The 25,348-nt window shown below is 34.3% G+C and overlaps 1 protein-coding gene across 1 annotated transcript in view; it reads left to right on the top strand.

Annotated features, from left to right (window-relative positions):
* Positions 1-25,348, top strand: part of LOC135118708 (uncharacterized) — a 159,261-nt gene that overhangs the window by 106,837 nt on the left and 27,076 nt on the right. The window lies entirely within an intron of this gene.

Below are 25,348 nucleotides of genomic sequence, written 5' to 3'. Positions count from 1 at the left end.
TGTTTCTGATTGACGAGAACCTGATGCTGGTAATGGGATGTGGCGGATGAAACCCTGGAATGCCGGAATGAAACGGATACACCGATTTATATTTTTGCTGAAAATCTAGAATGTCCAAAGGTTAATCTTTATTGTTTCTCAATCTGTGCAATTCTCCCAGAGCCAATTTGTCATGACGATTGTTAAACAGCTTCCTTTGGCCGAGATCGCATATAGCGACCCCATCGTAAGATTAAATAAATTAAATGAAAGAAGGAAAAATTAAGGAGCTCCTTTAAAAAGCATGAAATAAAATTAAATTATAAATTTAAAAAAACCCCCGACCCAAAAAAGTACGCAATAATTATGACAAAAGGTTAAAAACGCTAAACCCTATAAAAAGCAAAAAATAACTTTTAACACTACGTAAACTAAATTTTGACGTGTCGGGGGACCGCTTTTAACCTTCATAAATACTTACATAAATCAAATGATACCTACCTAATTACAACATTCGTTAAAAAAAAAAACACGTATCTAAAGTAATGAATTAGAGCGGTCCCCCGACACGACAAAATTTAGTTTACGTAGTGTTAAAAGTTATTTTTTGCTTTTTATAGGGTTTAGCGTTTTTAACCTTTTGTCATAATTATTGTTTCCTTTGGATTATAGTAAATAAGGACCACTACTTAGCGATAATTGATCCTGATATTGAGTTGTGTAGCAGTGAGTACGTCATGCTCCCTTAGACGGCACTGCTTGCGGTAGCGTCGGCGGTCGGGTTGCCTCCCTCCCTCAAAGATGTGCGAGGGGGGCGATGGCTGATCCTCGCGTTATGCTCGTGAACGGGTGCTGCTTGTGGTGCCAGGTCGTCTTACTGACTTACTGACTATACTATAAGTAGTATTATATAATTTTGTAAACTTTTCTGGCTGAGCGGTCCAATTTACTAGATTCATTACTTACCTATGTATGTTGTACATGACATGAGGTTGCAATAGAATATCACATGAAGGTGGGCACTCCCTCATAAACTATTATAAATATTGGAGGCTATACAATTTTTTTTTTCACATCATATTTACAACAAGTTACGTAGGGTGAGTGCCAGCTAGCATGTGGTGGATTTTATAAATAATTTTCAAATGTAATTTTATTTTATGACAATATTGCGTATTGCATACTGCAATATACTCACTGTACTTTGTTGAAAGGTTCTTTTAACCTACAGACAGACATGTGTTGCTGGGGAGTTTGTTGCGCCACTTCTTCTTCCCAGCAAAAACACATAGGAAGTGGTGAAGGGTGGGCGTTTTGGGGACTGTCTTATGTAATTTTTTTCTGACGTTCGAAAAGTGCTGTTTTGCAGCCAAGTTTGAATAAATAAGTTTTGATTTTGATTTTTGATTTTGACCCCAACATGATTGGGAAAAGGCGCCACTATCTCACCTAATGGTAAACGACGATGTGGTCGAAGACAAAACATAGTCACCCTTGATTTGAAAACTCTTACGTTGTAGTTGACGTGATACGGTCAGTTTGTGTGTATAGGTGGCATATCCACGATGGAACGGTGGTGCATTGTCGTACATCAACTAAACAGTAACAATTCACGTGGGAACATTGTCGCACTTTGCGTGCGAAGAATTCATGCGTGGAAGCTCGCCTTAACATCTTCGAAATCGAACTATCTAGATCGAAGAAACTTCGAATTTAAATGAACAACCTAAAGAACAGCTTAGAGTTTCTAAACTTATCCACGAGTGTAATTTAGTTCAAGTTTAGTATACTAGTTTGGTAAGTTGCTAATTTAGTGTAGGTAGGTACTATTTCAACGTGTTCATTTCAGCTAAGTTGTATTAAGTTAGGTATTTTATGTAACGCTACAATATTGATTTCTGACACTTACGCGAATATTAGACATTTAAATAAAACTACTGTTACGGATTTTATCGCGGTTATATTATATCAATCAAAACCTACTTCAAGCCGCTGAAGAAGATTAGTCAATTCTTACCACCTGTCAAGTGTCACATACCTCTACAAGATGCGGGTGTATACAAGCTTGAATGTGATTGTGGTCTCTCTTACATAGGCCAAACTAAAAGAAGCATAGGGACCCGCGTAAAAGAACACATCGCCGATGTCAAACACCGCCGTTCCAGACAGTCAGCAGTTTGTGAACACACACTAGACAAGGCCCAGCATTACATCAGATTTGATAACCCTTAAATTGGCAGCGTACTCCACCAAAGACATTAACTTTTTTTAAATTTATTGAGGTACTAATTTAAAAAAAAATACAATTTATTATTATTTTTGGCTTGCAATTATTGTATATTTTGTTAGAAAAAATATTTGAATGTGGTTCCATTGAAAAATAGCTGTCAAATTCAAAATGTTTTTGGAGCTGTCTGGCGTATCTGCGTCACGGGTAAGTTTTGTGTGTTTTTCTACATTTTTTTGGATGGGACATGTGGTTTTTTGTTTTTAAATTGCATAGGAACATTATAAATGATATCAATCGTTCGTAATTTTGCGTGTAAATAATGTAATCGCAATTTTATAAGTTCATAACTTTGTATGTACTCCCTGAATACCGTTGCTAAGTACGTAGTGAAGTCCACAACATAAACTTTGGTATACACGAAGTACATTGCCTATTACTCAGAAATGCAAACTACCCTTGTTTTATTGGTTTTTATGTAAAATGACTTCAGTTGTGTCGTGAATTGTATGTCATACAGCATGTTCTTTTTCATTTTCAGCAGTGCTTGAACCTGACACGACCTGATTTAGCAGATATGCTTATATCTATGTACCGAGCTTTGTACAAGAGCCGACGTCTTGAAAGGGGTCCGGTACATGGTGATATTTGGGTGGGTGAACGAGAAAATAATTCAGAAATCTACAGCTGAAAGGCCTGTGAACAGTATCAGAAAATGCTGTCGGAAATTTTCCAGAAATAGCAGATAAGCAATCACGATGTAGGTTTTGCAAAGTTAGAAGAACTAAAGTTTTTTGCGTGAAATGCAGTGTGCTCCTGTGTTTTATGGTAGGAGAAAGTAACAAAAGAAATTGCTTCCGCTAATCTCACATGCAATAAATGCATATTATGTAGTTTGATAAGAATTATGATTAAAAAAGGGAAGATTTTACTAAAATGTGTTTTATTCATATTTTGGCAACGTACTCCACGTAGTACGAACAGAAGAACCCCTATAGTTGGCAACGTACTCCCCGGAGTACATAGATTTTCGCGAAAACTGTAATAGGTAGATTTTTTTTCGATTTTTTTCAGTCATCTGTCATCGTAATAAACCAGGAAATAACAAAAAAATATAAATTTTTTGTAATAAATTGATTTGCCAATTTAAGGGTTAAAACACCGCCGTTCCAGACAGTCAGCAGTTTGTGAACACACACTAGACAAGGCCCAGCATTACATCAGATTTGATAAACCACAAGTCCTTGCAAAAGAAAACCGATTCCTACCTAGGATGATTCGCGAGGCTATTGAAATTAAAAAACATCCAAATTTCAATAGAGAAGATGGATGGTGCATACCACCTGCTTGGAATCCCATCATAGAAACTATTAAATCAAAATCCAAGCCTACAACTGCTCGACCTAAGGATACAGTGAGCTCGTTTTGCGTGAATCGGATTGTCAATAATAATTAACAAAATGTAGGGTAGCTGTTTGTAACTAATATATCAAGACGACCAACATCTTAGTCTGCCCGTGACCATGGATGCTGAAAAGGATCCGAAACGTCGGGATTAAATAATATAATATAACCGCGATAAAATCCGTAAAAGTAGTTTTATTTAAATAACGCTACAATGGTAAATTAGCAACCTTCGAGTTATGATTATGGTTATATTTCTTTCATCATGCCGTTTTATAGTTTATGCAAATATTTTAAAACCTACTGAAAAGCAATACCCCAATATACATATAATTGTTTTGTTTAACATTTTCAATGAAGTTTAACCCCAACCCTAGGTACTGGGACAAATAAGCCTCAGGGTGAGTTGCACCATTTAATTATAACAATAATCAAACCATAACCAGCAGTATACTTGCCGCCCATTGGTCAAATCGGCGATTTCTCAACTGAAAATATTCGATTATATTATTATTCTAGGTGCAAATACCAAAGCTGCATACGATAAAATAGAGATGGAAATATCATAGATTCTGTACAAAAAAGTTTGGAATATTGCACTATGACAAGATAAAAACTTCTTCAATACAATCCTTTAAAAGTGTTTGTAAATAAATAAAAAACTAGTAAAGTGAGGTATAAAGTTATGTAACTTTAAATCTGAAACTCTATGTACTTAGTACCGAGTTTGAACGAAATATAAGCTACCTACTTTATATCTTTCAACAATACTGAGTAAATAGGTAAAGTTAAAACATTACTTCCATCTGTTAAATTTATGTCCCAAATATCTTTATTACTTAATTTCTGGAAGCAGTTCGCGGTACCCATTTAGAAGTTGAAATAGATACTTAATTTTCCACATATTTCCGCTCCTAAAACATATGTACATAGGTATAACTTGTTGTCATTATGTCGTGTAAATGTAGCTACTTATAAATTTGAATAGGCAAATGTATAAGAGTTCACCTACATTTTTTAATGCAACAGTAACTCTTACTATCGCGATATCACGACAATACAGAACAGATTTGAATGTATTTTTCTAAAGAAAGGTAGTTCTAATCTTCATCAAAGCGTCAAATTTCAATAGAACAATAGCTGATTTATTCTGACGGCGCAAACAACAATCACTGACAATCTCTTGCAATTAAGGTTTCAATTTAATTATAACTTGTAAATAATCGTAAATATATTCTAAACTGAAAACACAAACATATGAAAGTGGCGAACTCAACAAGTAATGGACGAATAGTAATTCAATGTGAAAACTTTAAGGCCCACGTTCACCAACAATATGAACGTCCGTTTTCTTAAAACAACTGTTCACGTTGAAAATTGAACTTGGAAATTCATACTAATCGGTTGTTTTAAGGAAAATGTCGATTACGTTGTCGGTCAAACCAGCCTAAGAGGGTTTGAGGTTAACAGTAAAGTTAACTCGATGTTTTGGAACATATAATGGTATCGTTAGGTGTTTCGATTCGATTACCGATACTCTCGAGAGGTATTACGATTCGATCAAATTGGTTTTGTACGAAAGTTGTTAAATGATGTCGTATAACAACTTTCTTTTATTTTGAGTGATTTTGTATTTGACTTTCACCCGCATCCCGGGCAAACTACTGCCCTGATAAAATATAGCCCATGTCACTCGCGGATAGTGTAGCTTTCGAACAGGGAAATATTTTTTTAAATCGGTCCAAACAAACCGAAAAAAAATCCTCTTCACTGTAGTAGCATATGTGAAAGATAGACAACACGTTCTACACACATAAAAACCTCATTTATTGATATTTTGTCCCCTGTATTTACTTCCCCGTACCTACCTACTAAATGGATCCATGAAAAACATCTCTAGCATCATAAACACAGTATGTCCGAGCACTAACATAATATTCTGTCCGGCGCACACTCGCCGACGTTGATTTATATTTTGTCACGCGCGATGCAAAATTTATGTCGCAGCGACACGGCCGACGCTCACATGCTACACACGAATTTACACTTCACTTGAAAGCAAGGTCGCGTCTTTTAAAATTATCTAGTTCGTAGTGTTTAAAATTTTGTATGTAGTTCAGTGGTGTATTTTTTATATTTTATAAGAATTGATCACATATTTTAGTGGTGAGCGCTCAATCCTTCCCCTTGTGAGAGGCCTGTGACCAGCATCATCATCCTCCGAGCCTTTTCCCAACCATGTTGGGGTCGGCTTCCAGGCCTGTGCCCAGCATTGGAATGATAAGTAGAGGCTGATGATGATGAATTGTATTTTGAACTGTTTTTGGACTTGATTATGTAGGTAATTATAATATAACCTTCAAAATCATAAAAGTAGTCGTTTTAATGCTTAATGTCATTTACAGTGCAAACTGCAAATGTACATATATTTGTAAGTTCAGGGTCATAATGCACCAGCCCTTTGGGACACATGAGTGAATGTAAATGCCCTCTCTGTGGGTTTATGCTAATGTAGTTCTGTGCAAGTTTGTTACCTTGGGGATTGCTAAAAGGAATTAGCCTTAACAGTGTTTAAAGATGTTACTTGTAAATAGCAAGGCCGTTTATTTTACTACAATTTATCCCAACTTTAATTTGTATTTAAAACTAGCGTTCTCCCTTAGCTTTACCCGAGTAACTAGTAACGAGTAACTAGGTAGTTACTTCGAGTAACGTACTTATTCGCACCTTTCCACATTCCTCGATGAATGATTTATTTAATCCCTGAGGTGTGTGCTTTCAAGCAAACAAACCTACAAATACTCAAATGATATTTTTAAGTGGCGACGTAACTTTCTAGCATGTTTTACGTCTAATAATAAGTGTTCAAGAGAAGACCTATTTTTAGTACTGTTTTGATCTTTTGCGTCCACAAGTAAACATCATTTTAATAAACTATGTTTGTAACTCATCATCCTCCGAGCCTTTTCCCAATCATGTTGGGGTCGGCTTCCAGTCTGACCGGATTCAGCTGAGTACCAGTGTTTTACAAGAAGCGACTGCCTATCTGACCTCCTCAACCCAGTTACCCGGGCAACCCGATACCCCTTGGTTAGACTGGTGTCAGACTTACTGGCTTCTGACTACCCGTAACGACTGCCAGGGATGTTCAATGACAGCCGGGACCTACAGTTTAACGTGCCATCCGAAACACAATCAATGGTGTCTAAGATATACTTAGAAAGTACATACAAACTTAGAAAAGTTGCATTGGTACTTGCCTGACCTGGGATCGAACCCGCGCCCTCATACTTGAGAGGTTGGTCCTTTAACCACTAGGCCACCACGACGTTTGTAACTATTACCTTTTAATCTGAAAGCTTTTAACCTTACAATATTTACCTACTTACTTAGAAACTGCAGTTTCCCGCTGATATAAACAGCACTAATGGCAAGTAATAAACATTATGTTTCTCTCGTAAATGTCACGTACCGTTAATAACGCCATGCTTTTATGGCGTTTGATTTTAGAATTTTAAAGCCTAGTTCTGCTATAATGTACTGACTGTAGATTAAAGTACTACTGATGAAATAGGATTACATTAGTACAAATTTATATTCTTTATATCTCCCGCGACTGGGTCCACGTCCCAAGGTAAACTTTTCATCTCAATTAAGCAGTTTAAAAAAAAAAACTAATTAAATTAAACATAAAATTAAACTTTCACATTTAAAATATTAGTTATAAGTTAATGTTATACGTAAGCATGCTTTTTAAAATTCAACTTATCTTATGATTTTTTGAGTTTATCATCATATTTTGCGTTAGTCTTTTGAAGAGTACCAAAAACCGATTCTAAATGTACTTATTCACGTCACATTTTTCACGTGAAGATTTATGATTTTGTTTTTAAATGATAATAATACAAAAACATTAATATTTTCCTACGTTCTAAATAAACAATTCTATAAAAATTAAATTATAAATTAAAAAAAACCCCCGACCCAAAAAAAGTACGCAATAATTATGACAAAAGGTTAAAAACGCTAAACCCTATAAAAAGCAAAAAATAACTTTTAACACTACGTAAACTAAATTTTGTCGTGTCGGGGGACCGCTCTAATTCATTACTTTAGATACGTGTTTTTATTTTTTAAACGAATGTTGTAATTAGGTAGGCATTTGATTTATGTAAGTATTTATGAAGGTAAGAAGCGGTCCCCCGACACGTCAAAATTTAGTTTACGTAGTGTTAAAAGTTATTTTTTGCTTTTTATAGGGTTTAGCGTTTTTAACCTTTTGTCATAATTATTGCGTACTTTTTTTGGGTCGGGGGTTTTTTTTAATTTATAATTTAATTTTATTTCATGTTTTTTAAAGGAGCTCCTTAATTTTTCCTTCTTTCATTTAATTCATTTTATCTTAAGATGGGGTCACTATATGCGATCTCGGCCAAAGGAAACTGTTTAACAATCCTCATGACAAACTGGCTCTGGAAGAATTGCACAGATTGAGAAACAATAAAGATTAACCTTTGGACATTCTAGATTTTCAGCAAAAATATAAATCGGTTTATCCGTTTCATTCCGGCATTCCAGGGTTTCATCCGCCACATCCCATTTCCAGCATCAGGTTCTCGTCAATCAGAAACATGAAGAGAACTCGTCAAGACAAATTCAACGAGCCCAAACTCGATGGGTTTACTAAAAGGCAGTTCAGGGTTACGTCTCCTACCTTCGTGCCCTAACAGCAGACCAGCTCAGTGGTTCCAAAAGACATTAGTGTTTCAAATTTCAGATCCCATATATACTTGCAAGTAAACTGAGCGTGTAACATTCCTATCACATCTAGCAAACGAGCTGATGACCTTGAAGGCCTGAACCGATTTCCACCAAACATAGCTAAGAACACTCCCGACTGACATACCTTTTAAACAAAAAAAACCGCATTACAATCGGATCATCCGTTTGGGAGCTACGATGCCACATACACACACACACACACACACACACACACACACAGACACGTCAAACTTATAACACCCCGTCGTTTTTGCGTCGGGGGTTAAAAATACCCAGCGTTTCACACTCAAAAATCCATAAAAGTCTGGAATGATTTATACCTTTAGTAAAGTTAGATATTATAGCTGGATTTCTGTGCTATAAACGACAACAAAGTCACCGTAGCACTTAGTCTAGACGAGAACAGAAAGCTTTAAAATATTGTTACAATTTTTAACGGCACCGATAAATCTTCTCGCCTTGACGTTTTATAGGAAACCATTTAGGTATCGAGACCGGGAAATACTTAGATACTGAAATTACGTAATGAGGGTTTTCTAAAATGGCGTCCACGAGGTGGCAGCACCGAGTCGTCAGGTCCAGGTAACTGTCAAAGTGCTTATCTTTACTATGAATAGTGAACGATTTTAGTGGTTTTTTTTATTTTATAATTAAAGCACTGCATTATTGTTTTACTATTGCGTTTTACTATATTAAATAAAAAAAACTAAATCATATTGTGTTAACAAATTTTTCAACAAGCTTTTCCTTAGTACCAGTGACTTTTGCACCCTCTCTCTTAGCTCAATTTTTAGTTCGGAAACCTTATTCTGACCGTAGTCCATAATAAAATCAATAACACTTCCAATATAACAGAATTTCAATAAACAATAAGTTCGGACCCTACAATTCCATACTATTTGACAGCTGTTTGGACCAGACGCATACGTGGCGCCACCCTGTGGCAGAAAAAATTGAGAAGACCCTCATTGAGATGAATTTATTGTAGTATTGTTAGGAACGAAGGAAAAAACTAGATCAGGCGTAAAATTAAATTGCTTGTTTAAAATCATTATTCGATCACTTTTCATTTATATTTCCCCCTTAGGATTTATTGATAGGCCATAATGAACCAAAATATACTATTTGCGGATATACATTTCTTGTATTCAATTTGCATATAGCCTATATTTCAAACGATATCGCTGTTCATACTTACGCTTGCTCAAAAATATTTTCATATCACGTCCCAGAAACGAGGAATCCCAAGTCTTAATTGAACATGCAAATTCATTTATTTTTTTCGAATATGGGCACAAGGAGATCTTAAAGTACAGTTCTACCTACGTGATATCTACACATGCAAACAAAATATATTTAAAAATATATTTTCTAGCCGATGAACTGAAAACACAATAGTATTGTTATCTACTAGATCCGCTGGGTATTCGTCAGTGCTCCCTCAGGATAGTCTGCACAAATGTTCACGAACTCTTTATGAAGTTTTACAGCACTGGAGGGACATCTGAACTGCAGGACTGAGGAGAAAAAAGTGTGAAGCATAGTTTATTTTCGTGTTTTTTTTAAAGAAAAATATTTGACTCGTGGATAACTAATTATATCTATTTTATAATATGATAAAACTGAAGACTTTTTTGTTATTTGCCTGAACGCGCTAATTTCAGGAACTTTTTCTAATTGATTCCGTTGGAAGAGAAAGGTTTTACTTAGATAAGTTACGCTACTGTTTAAAAGTATTTATTATATGCCCATTAAAACTAAACTTTTTTATTGCTGCAAAACTGAAATATATCTACGAAGTCACATAAAAAAAATAAGTTAAGTACCAAGTCTCAATTCATTCAATCACTATTAAACCTCTTTAGAACTCGAATCATAAACTCCGAACAACTTCACAAAGAAACTTAGCGATCAAAAACGATTCTCAAAGAAAGAAAACTTTTTAATATCATCGATATTCACAGTACAAAAAGTTTTTAACTCCATTAAGAGTCCCCACACTGCAAACTTTTAGTCGGCCGACATTTTGTTGGGGCTACAAATCGACATGAATGAATGATAGGACGCGCTTGACAACGATCTGGGTATCGATACGATACGATATGGGCTAACGATCGACTGAAAAAATTGATTCAATTTAAGTACGGTTTTCTAAAAGAAAAAACAACTATCGGGCCAACAAAAGCCTGTAAGTCTGACAAGCAGTCTTACGATGGGGAATACGGTTACCCAGTTAACTGGATTGAGGAGGTCAGACAGATAGGCAGTCACTCCTTGTTAAACACTCTTGTCTAACAGAATGGAAAAAGATGATGATGATGATAGTCGGGCCCACTATCGGCCGACTGTTTAGTCTGCAGTTTGCAGCTCTAAACACTGAATAGAATAGAATCTTGCAAGATTAATTACTGTACAAAATACGATGAAAGCGGGCCATTGATAGGCGTATTTTATCGACATCTCTAAAACATTTATTGTTTGTTAATACGGCGAAAGGTTGTGATAGCTGAGACAAGGGTCAAGCTGTTTTTATTGGAATTCGTGAAGGTTTATTAACCCTTAAATTGTCTTTTGTTTATTGACATTTAGAGATTGGCTTAAATTGGCTGTTTAGTAGGCAATTTGTAGTTTGTAAAAAATATTTAAAAGGGAGAATTTTCATCCATAATACATTTTCTCATCATAGAGTTTTGCCACTCTGAAATTAGCTACAAGCGACTGCGAACTAACTCAAAATACCTACATGGCCAAAAATAAATTGTACATGGTGCAACACACAGAGTATAAAAATTATACTCAGTGTTTTGTTCGAATATTTAAGGATCAACAAAAAGTTATATATTTATCTTCATTATAAAAGTATTGCCATCAATTTGACACAAATCTGGCATAACCAAAAGTCTACAAACGACACTATTCATAACTTAAGCGACAAGAAAAACTGCACTTAAAATCCAACCTTTGACACTACATCACGCGAGAAATACGAAACTTTAATTAAGTTTGTTGAACAAAACTACTTGCTTCGAATAATAAGCAGCAAATTCACGCTGTGTTCACATATTACTCACAAGTCACATGCATAAGTAAGGATTGCAGGAGCTCATCAAGTTTGATGCCGTACCTAGGTAGCTAAGTATGTACCTACATACAACGTGCATAATATAATGTAGGTAGATATTTTTGTTTTAAAGCCGTGATTATGCCGTCGTTAGGTCTATGTATCGAAGGTGTGATTATGCTATCGTTTGATGAATGTACTTTGCGAGTTAAATCATGTGAAAATTCCTTTTAATATTCGTTAAGTAACAAACAGGAAAAATTATGAGTCTTGAAAAGTCAGTGACCGAAAAAAATATGTGATTAGAAGGTGCATGCTATAAAGAGTGTGTTAAGTAGGTATGTGGGGTATGTATGTTCCTCTTTATCCATCCATTCGTGCCAAGGAAAAGATTGAGATCAAATACTAAAATTTTTTTTGACTTGACTGAGAAGTAAGAATGGAGTGGATGTTATTATGACAGCCTAGATACCTATTGCGCCGAATAACTTGCGAATAGACTACTTAACTCCGTGAGATAAAATGAAGCAATGGTAGAATAATGAAATTAATTCAATTGTTCCAAATAAAAACAATAAACTATCGGCAAAGATAGCATAGCGGTAACTCATTTACTGACGTTAATGCCCTGTAAATCACGGCCAACGAATTAATTAAAACCAATGAATGCAGTAATGAATTAAATGAATCCTTACTTATAATATAAATGCAAAAGTTTGTTTGTCTGTTTATTTGTTACCTTCGATTTTACATAAAAACCGCCAAATTGATGAAAAACTTTGATACAAGCATTTATAGCATTTATTTTTGGCATTTAGATTGATAGTATCACAGAGATGGAAATAGAATCCTTTTTTTAGCAGTGCCCTGGGCACGCGGGTGTAACCGCAGGAAACGACTTACACCTATTAGTAGAAATTTCGCGTAATGCTGACCAAAGTTGCTATTTCACGCGGACGAGGTCACAGCCGGAGTCTAGTATTGAAATGAAAACGTTTCTTCCATATAAATGAAGTAACAAAACAGACTGGGTAAACATTTCATTAGTTAGGACTGTTAGGAGGAATGTTCGGATTCTAGTTAACGTAGTCGTAAATACATAGTTCCATTTTACGCGTGTTCGTACGAATACTGTTTGTGAAAAAACGTGGGATATGGAACGATACTGAATCTTTTGAGCGGATTTGGTTTGCATACAAAACTACACATCAGTGTCCAATATAGGTTTTTATATCGTCGCAAGTAACTACTTAAATTCTAGAATAACAAAATACTTGACAACCATTAGATGCATGCCTCCACAGTCAATGCCGTGAGCATGGGGAAATATTAGGTCACCAAAATTTAAGTTTTTGGATTGCCATCGACTCACTAAGAAGAAGAAAAACTTCAAACAGAGTCACAGACTCCATTCAATACATTACAATTTGATTTGTTACCCACAAAAAACCTTCGCACATATGTTCCAGAAGAATCTATGAAATGAATCCTAATAAAATCTTATTGCTCATTCATAAAATTCCTTAATATACAAAATTCTAATACGATTTTTATTTCAGAAGCTAAATATATTTGATTGAATTTTATTCATTGATAAAATATGAATCAAGAGCTTGAAATAAAATTAGTATTTACTTATTATTCCTTAAAATGAGATCTATTAATATTAATTTAAAAGGTCTTAAGACATTTTTTATCTTCAATTGCTGACAATAGTTTTTCAAATATTCTTTTATAATATAAATCGCTTTATAAACTTGATAATTTCAACAGTAAATCCTTTGTCCAAAAAGTGCTGATTTTGATTTTCAGCTTAATTTAAATAAATGAATTTTCGTTTTGAATTGATTTGGGTGCCTAAACTAATTTATAGTCAACTTAAATCAATTGAGCAAATGAATAAATTCAATTTCAAATAGTTTACAGAGTTAATCCTGACAATCAACGCTTGCTGCAAACAATAAATCAGACTTACTAAATGAATGTGTTGAAATAGCATTAATTAAAATAGCAATGTTAGTATTAGCACCACTAAGATCAATTTTCGCAGTTTGCCTATCATGTCAAAAAAAATATTTTTAATTTTATTTATATTAGAGAACTACCTTCCATACGTAGTTTCACCAGCGTTCCGTAGAAAATCTACTCCACCTACCGAGATTAAGAGCAGATACTATTAAAACAAGATTTTTCTATGAGAAAGAGTGAATTCGGGGTTAACAGCTGGTACATATTTATAAAGTATGGGTTTATATATTAACCCATAATTGACTTTTCATGCTTTTCAATTAATAAAGTAAACATAAACATAACATATCTCGAGGTTAGTTTTGTTTGCCTTCGTTATTAATTAATAACTTAAATCAGAGTAAAAGTCGTGATTAAAATCAGCTTTTGAGTTATTTTATGAATAGCAAAAACAAATTAATTTCAAGAAAATATACTAGAAGGATTATTAGTAATACTTAAGTATATACAATAGTTACCAATTAGCAAATTGGATCAGACATTCCCATTTAAATAAAACAGGCATTAGGTAAATACTGAAAATAAAGTAATTCTTAATGTTTTACACTATTTTAGCTTTAGACAAACTTAAACATTACTATTTATTGTTAAATTCATCATCAGCATTTTTATCGTCTCACTGCTGGGCTGCGGCCTCCTATCACACAGAGAATGATTGAGCGTTAATCACCACGCTTGCTCAAAGCGGGCTGGTGATGTCAAACTTTATAGTCCAGGTTTTCTCGAAATGTTTTCCTTCACCTTTTAATCAGTCATTACTATTAAAAAAAAAAACATTTTAATTGTCCTATTGCCATTTGCAATGAGAAAAAAAAACATTGGAATAAATATCAACTATTCATATATCTGACAATATCCATGATATCTGATATCGTATTATGCAGAATAAGTAATTTATCGCTAATCTAAATCAGATTAAGATACCTGCGTACTGGGATTGCCAATCACATTAAATAAACATGACTTATTGATACATAATAATGCAAACATTTACATACCTATTCCATTTATCGGTATTATATTGCATATAAACCTTATCGTCGTAATGATAGGTACATAATCCAGGCTAATATAATAATAAGTTTTATAACCTTCTTTGAATGCAATTTGTACTAATCTGTACTTCTCTTCTATAATAAAGAAGAATTATTTTTATGTTTGTACCGTTAAGGCTTTGAATTGAAAAATTATTTCACTGTTGGAAAGCCACAATCTTCCCAAGTAACATACCTAGCCTATATTTTATCTCGGTACGGGCTGTAGTTACCACGGGACGCTGGTAAATCCGCGGTAAAACGGTCAGTTAAAAATAAAAGTACCAAAATAAACTAGAGACATGTAAATGAAGATAATATGCAATGCTATGATTTTCTTCTCTATTGTTTATTTTTGTTAATTAAAACACTGTTAATCCAATTAAATTCGACATTTGAATAGTCGTGCAGCACAGATTTTGTTGAACTATCTCTCAGGTCTTTGTGAAATGTCAAACTTACAACAATTTGCATAGAAGTTCATTAAGTAACTTAATTAACAATACCCTTCAAAGATTTAATTAACGACGTGATTAACATAACAGTCAGTTTTAGCTAGTTATATTGGACCTTCGTCAAAAATAGTTAGAGTTTCAGTTTAATAGTTTTGGACGAGAATTCTGTTATGTTGCAAGGTTTATCTATGCAACAAACTAAATTAAACTGCTCAAATTCTATTTTTGCAATTTATATAAAAAAATATTATAAAATATATTTACAGGTACATTCATGATATCGTACACATTTAAGCTGTTGATGTACTTAAGATTTTTTTACGAGGACTCCTCTTAATACACATTTTTATTGAAGATAATCACATTCATGTTCTTCGACTAAATAGGTACTAAATGGACTTAGAATCTACTTCCTTAGTACATACTACTACTTTCCAGTGGCTTTACTGATATTTACTTAATATGATTTTTTCCAATATTATGTAATTGATGGCCAGCTTCGACATACTCGTAGGTATCCCATATTCTTCAGAGTGCATTTTTTTTTTGTATGCAACTTTACCTCGTATGAATCTATTTGTAGTATTTCTTTCTCGAGAAATTATCTCAAATTCCTAACTACAGAGGCACTTAAAACCTTTTTATCATCAAATAATTCGTTGTTCAAGCGCACTTATGAATTATTAATACAATATTACGTCGCCATTTACGTTGTTATATTGCTAAAGTAATGTGTTCAACCTGAAATTACGCTGGAAACTTATGTGTGGTTGAGTATATTTGCTTTCAGAGACTGCTGCTGCATTTTTATACTGCTTTTAGACATACGTATTTGCTTTTAATATGCATATTGTCTACTTATATAGAGATAAAAGTTAACATCTGAAAAACGTTTAAAGGTAAAGCAATATCTGTAATCAAAATTCAAAGCATAGCATGAAAACATAAGTAAAACAAGGCATCAAGTAATGTTACATAAAAACATAGGGGTGCAATTGGAACATTATTCATTGAAATAATTGATCGAATCGATGTTATCAATTATTTTTATTTACTTTATAAGGAAAGGCAGCTTGAATTAAACATTATAAAATTACAAGCCCTGTCATCTCTTATTCCTACATAGATTTCTTCTCAAATTCCACCCTTTCCCTAAATTGTGGACATTGTATGTGACAGTATCTAATAAGCATATCATTTTGTATTCAGATCAGGTGTTCTCGCGAGATGTTCAGTGAGGTCGTCAATGGAAGGGCCTACTGCTTAACTAGGAGGGTTGTGCTGGATTATGTTTACTTAAGTTATAGAATTTACGTGTAAAATCGTGGTGAAAACTTTTGTGTTTTTGGTAAATTGTTAAAAAACATTTTTTTTATTAGCAAATAGATACACGCTGAATTATTATGTATTCGTCTTCTTTTCTTGCTATATGTACAACATACAAGTTGTTGGGGCGACCTTTCCTAAGGAACAAAACTTTTAGACGTTACTGTATCTTATATGAAAACAGTAGAGGATGATTTCTGGGGTTTGTCAACCTGAATAAACCTTTGCATGATTTCAGTACGTTAACTTTAGACTAAAGACAAGAAATTCTGGATCCAACGAAATATAGCTTTTAATATTTTGTTAAAAAAATTTAATGCCCTTACGTTTTAATATAAATTACCGGTGTCATTGCAAATGCAAACTTGTAATTCTTCAAAGTTACCTACAATCTTACAACAGTTTGCAATTCCCACTATTATGCTAACAACGTAATCCAGTTTGATTCGAAGGCGTGTGATTGGTCAAAACAGGCAGCTGGTGTGATTGATACGCCAATACGGATTATTGACGGCTGGCAGCCATGCTGTGCCAAACTATGTTACTGGCAGGTTGCAACGTCTCGACTAGGTAGTCTAAGTTTATTCCTTGATAGTAAGAAGGTTTTATTCAATAAGTTGTATAACCTCTTTTGTATGTTCTTTAGTATAATGGTCCTCAATGTTTTGCGAAACTTTTCTATTCTCGAAGACTTATTTAGCTTATCTTGTAAATCTCTATACAAGTGTTTAAGCTTCTTATGTGTTTTTTTTTTTTGTAAACTGCATTCTTTAACTTAGGTTAGTTAGTTACAGCCTATTTATCGTCCCACTGCTGGGCACAGGCCTCCTCTCACACGGAGAAGAATTGAGCATCAATCACCACGCTTGCTCAATGCGGGTTGGTGATTAACTTTAACTTAAAATTACTTAATTATATAAAAGTTACTGCTGATGAAAAACTCTTATACGCTTTTTGTGTAATAAAAAAAAAGAATAGTGAATCAATCAGTGATTGTAACAAGAACAATTTCAAACTTATCGTACAAAAACATAATTTTACAACAAAGTTGGTAGGCACCTGGTATTCACCTTCATAGCAACCCAATGTACTTACATTTGACCTGCCAACATTTATTATTCCTTCATAAATAACCTTACACCATCTGTGGCCATAACCGATAACATTCTGACTGAACTATGTACGTACCTCGTTCATTCTGAGTGGACTATTTCGTTCTTTCGGAGCGATCCATAATGACCTGTCAGAATTTCCCGCCAACTCTATTATTAGTATAACATATGGTTCATTTTGTTGCTTTATTTGGTACAGAAATATTACATGTAAATAGGTGAAGTTATAATTTTTTAATTTGAGTTTTAGAAACCTCAAAAGTACATCGTTAGTTTGGGAATTGTAGACACAGGTACTCAGGGCTAAGATTATAAAAATTGTATCTTTTGGCCGTGGCTTTACAGAAAAGTATAGTAAGTTCAACTCAGTTGTGCGCGCGGCCTTATGTGTGGGTAACCCTTGTACATATACAGTAACTTTGTGTGCGTGACAAGAGGTACAGTCGGGTACAATACAGTTATTTAGGGGTTGTATACGGGGGTTTAAAGAAAAACAGTTATTACGTAATTTAATGTTTATTTATTTATAATGATTATGAATCGCTATTTGAAAAATCAAATGATGAATTTTCGGATTCGCTACTCTCCAAGGAGAATTATAAATTCTGACTCCAATGTCAAAATGTTTATAGTATTCTTCTTTTTTCTTTTCTACATGTCGACAAGTATTACGCCACATCCCTTCATCAATTTGACTTAAACGTTCATTTATGAGTTTCATTATTTTGTTATTTTGGTCGACATTATGCGAAGCAATATAACTTTTTAAAATTCCCCACACATTTTGTTTACATTATTATACTAGATTATACCTCTTTTTACATTCTTAGTCCACACTTTTATTTATTGTCCACGTACCCCGAGCTAGAAAATAAATATGTACTTCTATTCTATTCTATTTTTATTTATGGCAATCCGTGTCGATGACAATGTCGACGATTCTGCCAATGACAAGTGAAATGAGAAGAAGGAGTATTCAATTCTTAGATACTGTCAATGTCAATTTGAAAAGACGTATGAAAAAATAATGAAAAACTATATTTAATAATAAAAAGCTTTGAATGTCGTTTTATTTTTTGAAACGCTTTATCTGACTCCTTTATAATTTCTCCGCGAATAACTAGTATTTTCGTAAACGACTGTACCCATAAGAAAAAGTGATAAGAACACGTCATGCTCGGACGACGTCACTGTCACACAAATGAAAGTTGTATATTTACAAGCCGACGCACACATAGGGCCGCGCGCAAATCTGAGTTGAACTATCTATAATATTTTTCTGCCCTTGTACTTTCACACGGAAACAGATGCTGGCTTTAGTTAGAAGGTTTTGAAAGAATACCTAATATCATTAGTACATTTTTAGCTTGATAAATGGGATATCAGACATTAAAATATTTTTTTATTAAAATTAGCGGGTCCTAAGAATCAAGCAACGTACCTACTTAGTTATATAATATTAGTACCTACCTATAAATAATTCAATTTACTAACACCTAGTTGAACATGCGTAATTCCTAACCTACGTCGCATACTCTTGAGGTGGAACCGACCATAACAGGATCGATGGGGCGGCACGATTTAATGAGAACCAACGCAAAGCTGCCACAATCCTGTCATGTTAATGTATTACATTATTGTATGTAAGTCTACAGGTAACTGACATTTCATACACATGTTGATTTTATTTATTAACGTTAATTTGGTATTTGTTTTTCGCGATGTAATACATATTTGTGATGACGCTCAGCTTTTAAATGTGTTACATATTGTTAACAGACTTTAAATAAGGAGGTTCTCGGTTGGTCCTGTATGTATGTTTATTTGTGCGCGATTATCTCACGTTTGATTGAGGGGATTTTGTGGTTTTCACCGTAATATTCGACAGACTTAGGAGAAGGTTTAAGACAAATTATTGAAGTCACTTTCATGTTTTTGTAAAAGCCAAAGGCGGCCGGCAGGAGCTGGATGCGAGCAGCCGAAAATCGATCTCAGTGGCGTGCACTTGGAGAGGCCTATGTCCAGCAGTGGACTGCTATAGGCTGATGATAATGATGATGGTGAAAAGCCAAATGATACAAAATATAAGTAAAAAAACTCGCAAGAAAAGAAGGCCTTATTATTATAGAGACATAAATGGTTTATGGCAGAAAAAAACTTTCTTTTATACCAAAACCATATGGGAAGCTGTAAAGTTTTACACTCTGAGGACCCAACTATGCGATAGTGATGTCATAAAGGCACTCATTCGAGCAGTATGCCTGATGGAGAACAACGGCACTCATATTTTACGAGCAAACCTAAATACGCGTAGCATTTTTTTTTTGTTTTTTTATTGAGAACTAAAAATATGCGGCTGTTTCCTACGGTTACCTACAGACATAAGAGCTTCAAGAGATTTTATAAAGCAAAATTAAAAAAAAACACATAAAATAAAATGAATTGTTACAGTGTGAAAGCTAGACATACATAAAATATGAATGTAGGTACCTACTGGAATTCAAATAGTAGTCAGTAGTTTAATTTTTACCCTTTAGAAATACCTATTGTGGCGACCCTATTGGTGAATAAAGGGCCAATGGGTCATCCTTTGCATTTTTAACGAGAAACGTGACAAAGTTATTTAAAGGTCCAAGATAATGACTTTGTACCCTACTAAACCTCAATAGCTCGATTTTCAACAAAACGACAAAAACTAATCTTAAATTTTTAATAATCCATGAAAGTAATTTATTGTATTTCAAGATTAAATAACTTAAAAATAAATATATATACAACATATAACTAACTTATTACCTAATATATACACTTACTATAAATAAAAATATTTAAAAAATTGCATCAAAAAACTCCTCATCGCTGCCCACCGGGAGTGTACCCAAGAGGCTGGCAGCATTGCCACGTTGGATGGCAATGCTTACTTTTTGGCCAAAATAAAAACCAGCCCTTGGGTCACCTGAAGTGTTAGCAAGTCGCTTAGCGATATCCTTATAAAGGAGATGAGCACTTAAATTAGTTGAGCTTTTTGATGTTAGATTTGCATTAAAAATACATTACGAAAGAAACGAACGATTTCTGAGAGGGCTATTTATAAGAAGGCTTCTTTCTATTTCGTAGCCTAAAGCACCACATGACGGATCTAATATAACACGGGTGTTTTCAAAAACTAGTATAACAGCAACATATTTTTACAAAGCAATTATCTTCCTTATCTTCCTCGTTTCAATATCTATTCCGACTTCAAACCCTCACAATCAATTTTTGAAGGCAAACTCGATAAACTTTGGAAATGTCAAAGGCAGTCTAATCCATCAGGGAAGAAAATATATTGAAGCTACAATAAACCTTTATTCCCTAGAGACTCTAGTTTTTGGAACGAAAACTTTATTATCGAACTACATGATATTCGAATTTAGTTTCGGGTCTTCGAAAACCTTTGACGTTTTTCGATACCATTTTCTGGGACATCGGCAATTTTCGGCGACATTCTCGCATTTTCACAATCAACGTAGCTAGAGTTAAGTGTTTTATTTGAAACCTGAATGGTTAATATATAATCTATGCGAATAACCAAACTACCACCAAACCAACCAAACGTATTTATTATTTTTCTTTTGAACTAAGAAGACTAATTGATTAATAGATATTGTTTTTTTTTTTCAAGATATAATGGCAAGAGTTTGTAATTGCACTTTTTGTTACTTAATGTCTTTCTTTTGAGTTAATAGGTATCTACTTATGGCAAAACACCCGAAAAGGCAGAACCAACTACGCAACCAAAATGGAAATTATTGAAAAAAATCTGAGATGTCTACCATTCCAAAAATGGTTGAAATACTTATTCGTACCGTCCAATCCGAGATTCGAAGGAACATTTCTGATTACAAAACATACCACATTGAGCAGGCAATATCGTTTGAAAACCTATTGGATTCGTTAAAAGACCCTCATATGTATTGTTACATCCCTATATTTAGAAAGTACTAAAGGCAAAAAAGGTTGTTGTATTTTTTTCTCGTAAAGTGGCTTATTAGGCAAGCCCTTTTTTCAGTACGCTATAGAATTATTTAGGTAAAAGGTTTTTTTATCTGCAATTTGGTTTAGAAATTCAAACGATTGAACCAAAAAGTGGGTTCTATATTTTATTGACTAAGTGGCTCATTTATAAAAATATGCCTTTAAATATAATATTTTGTAGTCACAACATTAAAGTAAAAGAAAACTATAGATCTTGGACTTTTTTCAGTAAAATTCAAAATTAGACTTTGTATTACTTTATATAATTGTAATTAATGCTAATGTAATTGTTATAAAGTACTTTAATCATATTTTTTACGTCCCCTAAACTATTATTTTGGGATACTAAACTAAAGCATCATTGTCAACGATAAACAAATACTTTTGGCCATAAAACTTGAACAAAACAATATTAAAAAAACAAGAAGCCCTTTCTACATATAAAAGTTGATTTGAGCAATATAACCTTTAGCCAGAGCTACAAATCATAACAATAAATGTTTCAATAAACGCGAGAATCTCGCCGACCGCTTATTTCCCACGAGACAGAGTTAACTCATTGTTATTAGATAACTGAGCCACTGCCAACCAAGATTTGCTAATATAAATAGGGCTTATGTGTTAAACAAATAAAAAGTTTGGGAGTTCTGTTCTAAAAGTCTGCTCAATTTTCAACTGTAGGTATACATCAAAAAGTCCCGTTGAATGTTGCAAAAAAAATTATAATAAAAATATACGATGCTATTATCAAAAAGTTATTTATTATAAGACTAGCCACTTCCCAGCTAGGTATGTTGGGTTTAGAATGAGTGTTTTATATGGAGTGACTACCTCTCTGTCCTTTAGAACGCTTACCTGGGAATCCCGATAGGTACCCTTGGTAAGATCAATTGGCATCAGACGTTTGACTCGTGTTTCAGTAAAGATTGAAATTAGGGCTTTAGTTCTTATGGACTTAATCTGTTGTCCATTCTAGGAATAATACTCATTCTGGTTTCAAAAATCGAAAGCGATTAGGTAGGATATGTAATCTTTTTACTCCACTACCAGGAAAAGTTACGGGATCCCTCTCGTTAAAATCCCTGGTTATCCAAGAGTATAGTTGTCGAATTTCTCAATAGCTTTTCTTACACGTGACATTTTCATTGAAATTAGATCTATGCCGTGTCAAATGACAGTCAGAAACAAGGGCTCAAGAGACACTGAATGTGTAATGAGATATAAATGAGCTCGTTAGACGTCGAACTGTGTTGAATAGCTGCTAATACCGGCAGCAATTATAGGCGGAATTATTAATGGAGTTATTAAGATGCTAAACGTGATGTTTATATTCGTCTGTTGCTTAGTCTTTTTGCGATGTTTAAGATTATTGAATAAGGAGCCTACCTGTCTCCCGGTTGCTTATGTGTTTGGTTGTTTAATGTTTTATTTATTTTACAAACAGCCGGAGCATGATTGGGTACATACAGTTTACGCTGGTAAAGAAACGTCTTCAAAATAAATATCGTTCATAATTCTATTTAGATCAAGATCCAAAAGGCCAAAATGGGGTAAAGAAATATCTGGTAATAGGAGACACAGATAACACATAGATCTTTCATCCTAAAAATAAAACTAAACCTAACCGCACTAACGATGTAATTACGGACAAAATTGCGGTTAACCCGATCCAACTCTCTAGTTACTGACCATTATTATAGAATCCTAAATCCGTTCAAACGATGTCAAATACAAAATAAAACCGGCCAAGTGGCAGTTGGACTCTCACACGTAGGGTTCCACATGGATGCAGAATGTAAATCCTACTCTCATGCATATGTACATGCAGGACTGTAAGATATTACATAGCATATCTCATGCACATTACATCCTGAATGAATACTTATTATCTTTCAATGTCAAGGATTGTTTTCACAGTTTTATTAGTTGTTAAAACGGCAACAATGCTACATCGAACAAGCCCCACAATAATATTTAATTTATAAATATTGATGGAAAGCATCGCAGGCGGGGACCAACAGAGGCTTATTTATAGTCATTTCGGTTGTGCACCATTTAGCAGAATTTTCGTTGGTGGCGGTCAAGGTGGTCCCCGCCTGCGATGCTTTCCATCAATATTTATAAATTAAATATTATTGTGGGGCTTGTTTCTCTTTTAGTGTGCAGTCGGGTATTTTGTTTTTAATAATAATTCTTTTATTTATAACTTTTTAGCTGTTTTATTTAACGAAAATGTTGTAGATGTAGAAGACTATGTATATGTAAGTACCATTTTAAATTATTTCGACGACATTTGGCTTTAGATTACGAGTGATGTTACTCCGCAACATATATTTACCGCCAATCTGGACTGTTGGTAGTGAAGAAGAAAAATTAGGTGAGTCATTACTGCTGAAGACCGTCAACGACGTGTGCCCTTATGCGTGTGCCCGCATTCGGGCTGTATACTCGAGCATATCCCCTCCGCACCGCGCCGCGCGCCATGCCAGGCCACGCCCTATCTTTTTGCTTGCTAACGCATGAGTTGCTTTGCGTTGACGCAGAATTAACATGTTCCCGTGGGAATTTTGAGAAAAAACGTATCCTATATTAATTATTACTCCCGTGATTGAAATGAATCTAATGATACCGCATACATATTTTTTTAAAGGGAAATTTAGAAAAAATATCCCGTGGGACTTTTAGGATAAAATGTATCCTATGACACTCCCGTAATCAAGACAAATCTAACGATACCTCATACATCAAAATCCATCAAGCCGTTTAGGCTACAGGAGGTCACAAAGGAACAGACATACATACATACTTACATACACTCGAAAAACATTACCCTCCTTCTTTGGCAGTCGGGTAAAAACAGCTGGTGACAGCGAAATCTTAGTAACAAAGCCTTGTTTTTCCTTTAGGTATGGAACCCTAAAAAAAAGACGTAAAACTATAATCCGCGTCGATAATAATCATCAACGTTGACCTTTTGGGACCTTTGTTCTTGACAATAAAATGGCCGTCTACCCTTGAGACCGTTCACAGAAAATCTTTTACGAGAGAAATCAACGGAACAATTCGAAAGTCTATCCCCAATATCTATTTGTTGGAGGCAATAAAAAAATTCTTGCCTCCGTTTTTTGTTGGCCCGAAATATTTGCGTTGTATTCCAAATCGTTGGGGATAATAGGGCTCAATATGCTTATTGCATAAGCGGTTTGGTATGATTTTATATATACCGGCAGTCGCGACTCTGAGACAGAAGTGAGCTACTTGCAAGGGCCCTTTGAATAAATAAATGGAATTGAAGCCCTTATATTCTTGCGTAAGGAAGAAACATGATCTCAAAGAGTATTATTGTACACGAATGTTATAGTTTTGTTCATACTTTATACATGAATTGGATAAGAAATGTTGTCTTTTGCAATATACTTGTGCCAGATATATCATCAATTAAGTATTTATTGATAAAGCGATCAAAGACATCGAATTTGCTATCCTTCATGTATGAATTATTCATTCAAAATACTACTAATGTTAAGGAGACCTAAGCCTTTTGTAAGCTTGGTATGGTAAGAACATATTATATTTCGTCTTGTGGTCCCATTCCGATAATACACAACGAAGCTATGAGCGAAGCCAACAAGGACGAAACAAAAAATATATCTTTCGTTTTCCTTTTTATTCTTCAACCTTTAACACAAAACATTCCCACTTCTAGAAAGGTTCCTGAATTAGTGATGTGACGGTAACATGAAACCGCCGTCACTGTTCCCGTAGAAGCTTAACTGTTAATATTAATTGCTAATCCGTCAAACGAACAGACTCTAGTGGAACTTAGTAAGATGTTAGCTGTTATTAGGGTTACCGTATAACGTGATAATTGATAGGTATTGATACAGGATAGGTATTGGTACCTACTGGATATTATGTGATAA

This window comes from Helicoverpa armigera, chromosome 2 (assembly GCF_030705265.1).
Source record: "Helicoverpa armigera isolate CAAS_96S chromosome 2, ASM3070526v1, whole genome shotgun sequence".
NCBI classification, from domain to species: Eukaryota; Metazoa; Arthropoda; class Insecta; order Lepidoptera; family Noctuidae; genus Helicoverpa; species Helicoverpa armigera.
The sequence above is the reverse complement of the archived record's forward strand: the minus strand, read 5'-3'. Positions and strand labels throughout refer to the sequence as shown.